This window comes from Melospiza melodia, chromosome 28 (assembly GCF_035770615.1).
Source record: "Melospiza melodia melodia isolate bMelMel2 chromosome 28, bMelMel2.pri, whole genome shotgun sequence".
In the NCBI taxonomy this organism is placed as follows: Eukaryota; Metazoa; Chordata; class Aves; order Passeriformes; family Passerellidae; genus Melospiza; species Melospiza melodia.
In genome coordinates this window covers 8,450,463-8,454,151 of record NC_086221.1, presented here as the reverse complement: position 1 = coordinate 8,454,151, position 3,689 = coordinate 8,450,463, and the positions used below count along the sequence as shown (strand labels likewise).

At 53.5% G+C, this 3,689-nt stretch overlaps 1 long non-coding RNA gene across 2 annotated transcripts; it reads right to left on the bottom strand.

The window, feature by feature from the left end:
* Nucleotides 1-717: 717 nt before the first annotated feature.
* LOC134430426 (uncharacterized) lies at nucleotides 718-3,335 on the bottom strand. Of its 2 annotated transcripts, XR_010030815.1 has the most exons (5): nucleotides 3,240-3,335; nucleotides 3,029-3,148; nucleotides 2,655-2,761; nucleotides 1,196-1,590; nucleotides 718-845 (listed from the first exon to the last, which is right to left on the bottom strand). It is a non-coding gene; the product is annotated as an uncharacterized LOC134430426 (long non-coding RNA). The 2 variants fall into 2 exon arrangements; XR_010030816.1 differs by lacking the exon at nucleotides 3,029-3,148 and having other exon boundaries at nucleotides 3,240-3,316.
* Nucleotides 3,336-3,689: the final 354 nt, after the last annotated feature.

The window sequence follows — 3,689 nt, the reverse complement described above, 5'->3', positions numbered from 1 at the left end:
CTTACTTTTGCTGGGTTACAAAAAGCCCCAGCCCAGGGCAGTCCCAGGCCCCCTCCAGAGGGAAGCCTGAGCTCATTTAAGGTGCCAAAGGCAGCAGATCAGGAGCTCCCCCCTGCCCCAGCTCTGACACTTTGCTGCCATTTGCATGGTAAAATTCTGCTGATTTCAGATGGAGTTTCTCAGCACGGATTATTCGACACCCAGGCTGTATGTTAGGGAATAAATTATTTTGTTCTGTTCCAAACTGATCACAGCCATGAATTCTGATTTGCTGACACCGAGTCCCAAACAAAAGCACAGGACCTTGTCTAATAGTGCTATGAAAAAGGATAGTCAGGAAATATTAACAAGTTTCATATGGTAATTTATGTAAATAGAAACCATAACTCAGTTGAAAAGATTCAGTTGGATGTATAGAAGGAGTCTGAAAGCCAAGGTTCCCATGATAAAACATAAATTGAGACTTAGTCTTTACAACCCAACTGTTGTGCTTTCTGCTACAGAACAAAGAAGGGGAAGGCAGAAGCTCTGCTTTAATTAAAAAGTGAAACATTTCCCAGTTTGGAGTTGAGGATCTGCAGTGGGGCACCTTTCCAGGACTGGGAACGGAGCTTTTCCAGTGGCATCTCTGCAGGGAAAACGCTGCAGCACCCACGGCCCTGGGCAGGGACACGGCCCTGGTGGCACGGGGACACCTGCACTGGCCCAGGGCGCTCCCAGCTCCATCCAGCCTGGCCTCGGGCACGGCAGGGGCTGCTCTGGGCACCTGTGCCAGGCAGGGATTTCCTCCTGATGTCCAGTGAAGCTGCTCTCTTCCAGTTTAGCCATTCCCCTTCTCCTTGCCCCTGTGGGAAGCGTCTCTGCAGGATTCTCATGGCCCCTTTGGGCTCTGGGGTCCCCTCTGAGCTCTGGGGTCCCCTTGGGGTTCCAGGGTCCCCTCAGGGCTCTGGGATCAGCCCCTCCTACACCAGCAGACCCCAGGATCCCCACGATCTCCTGATGCAGATCCAAGTGAAGGCCCTGAGCTCTCTTTGGTCCCAGACACCTTCATTAGGGTGATTTCCAACCTTCCCCAAGCCAGCTCGTCCATATCTGGCCCGAGCTTTGCAAAGACCATGTATTTTAATTAAAGACTTTAATTAGTTTGCCCATAATCTGTCAGGGCTCTCATGCTGAGACATAATTAATGTCTTACCTCTACCTTGCAACTTCCACTGTGTGTGTGCCTTCCAAATAAATCTGCTCTTGTGTGTGAGGGGACAGAACCATAACAGCACTTGGCCCTTCCTCCTGCAGGAACAACTGAGGGGTGCATTCATCAAGGGGCTCTCTCTGGGGCTGTCCAAAGGGCAGGGAGAGCTCTGTGTGTGCTCAGCACCCTGCGGGATTGAGCCTCCAGCACACAATCAATATTTATAAATCATGCTCCAGCCTCAAGCCAGCCTGGGACGTTCTGGGGGTGCTGGGCTTTGTTTGGTTTCCAGAAGCAAAATACCAAAGGCTGGATGCTGAGGGATGTTGGAAACCAAAGTCTCCACACTCAAAATTCAACGACAAGCTCTCCTGAACAGCTCACTTTCCATTTTGGCACTGAAATGAGAGTTTGCATTGTCAGGAGATCCCGTGGCTGGGCCGCTGATGAGTCTCAGCTCCCTCCTGTGAGTTTATTTTTCTTCTCCCTTCAAAGAGGCCATTTCATAGTGAATTACTTTGTCAGGGAGCAGGGTACCAGCACCCCCAGCCCAGCTAGGCCTGTGCTCCTGATACAGGCTGGTTCTGTCCTTGTCCCTGTCCCCATCCCTGTCCCTACCTTGTCTCTGTTCTCCATCCCTTTCCTCATCCCTGTCCCCATCCCCATTCCTCTCCCTGTCCCCATCTCTGTCCCTGTCCTCTCTGTCCCTGTCCCCATCCCTCTCCCTACTCTATACCTATCCCTGTCCCCATCCATCCCCATCCCCATCCCATCCCATCCCATCCCATCCCATCCCATCCCATCCCATCCCATCCCATCCCATCCCCATCCCCATCCCCATCCCCATCCCCATCCCATCCCATCCCCTCCCATCCCATCCCCTCCCATCCCATCCCATCCCATCCCATCCCATCCCATCCCATCCCATCCCATCCCATCCCATCCCATCCCATCCCATCCCATCCCATCCCATCCCATCCCATCCCATCCCATCCCATCCCATCCCATCCCATCCCCATCCCATCCCATCCCCATCCCCATCCCCATCCCATCCCATCCCATCCCATCCCATCCCATCCCATCCCATCCCATCCCATCCCATCCCATCCCATCCCATCCCATCCCATCCCATCCCATCCCATCCCATCCCATCCCATCCCATCCCCATCCCATCCCATCCCCATCCCCATCCCCATCCCATCCCATCCCATCCCATCCCATCCCCTCCCATCCCATCCCCATCCCCATCCCCATCCCATCCCATCCCATCCCATCCCATCCCATCCCATCCCATCCCATCCCATCCCATCCCATCCCATCCCATCCCATCCCATCCCATCCCATCCCCATCCCCATCCCCATCCCATCCCATCCCATCCCTGCATTTTGCTGAGCACTCTCCCCTCTCCCATCTGTCTCCCTTAAGTGGCAGAGGCACTTCAGCCCTGGATGGAGACATCACTTTTATTGCTCCGATTCTGGAGCTGGTTTTCCTCTGAGTTATTTGCTCAGCCCCTCCCGAGCAGGACAGGCTGGGCTGGAGCAGAGGCAGCGTTCTCAAACCGGGCTCTGCGAGGAAGAGCAAACAATTTCCCCAGCATCACTCAGGAACTCTGCTGCGATTTTCTCACCTTTGTTCCAGCTCGTGTTAAACATGTTTGTGTCAGGCAAACAACCCACATTAGATGGAATTTCACACCACTCAAAGCATCGGTGTCTGCAGCCTTAATGTGCATTATGTTCAAACACGCGACGTAATCCATCACAAACCCCTGCAGACCTCGCTCCCCTCCCTTGATCTGCTCCCGGCTCCCTCCCCGCACGCTCGCAGCCAACCTTCTGTCGGTGCCTTTCCTCGTTTATTTGGAAACAGCAGAGCAGATTCTCAGTCAGTGTTCGCTGTCACGGCTCCTCTGGCTGCCTGCCCGTGGGTTTATCCCAGCGCCGGGGCTGGATCTGCCAGGATTGTCCCGGGGCTTTATCCCAGCACCAAACCCCTCTCATCGCCCCCCGCACGCCTGGCCCTGCCTGCCCTCCCCGGACTCACCTGCACAAAATCCATTTCTGGCCAGAAGGAGAATATTTGGAAATGAGGGTTGCGAAAGGCGGCTCTGGAGGAGCCTGACCTGCTGCTCTGTGGGGTTGGCAGCTCTGAAAGGATCAAAATGGACTGGAAAGGGGGAAAAAGCTCTGTGTTTGTGTGCAGGAGTTAACGCAAACAGAGCCAAAACCAACAAACCCAAACCTGCTCCAGCAGGGAGGAAAATCTGTGTTTGGGGTGAGGAGCAGGGACTGCTCTGAAAAGGACACTGCAATAAGCACCGGGGACACTTTAGATTATAACATATATTGGATTTGATTATGTAAGCTATGGAGTATTTATCTAAAGAGCAACACTGCTGAAAAGCACACTGGTCCTCACTGAGAAGGCTTTCCTTGCAAACAGAATTTTGAACCATTTTTGAGTCTATCTGGCTTTTCTGATAGAAATAGCAGG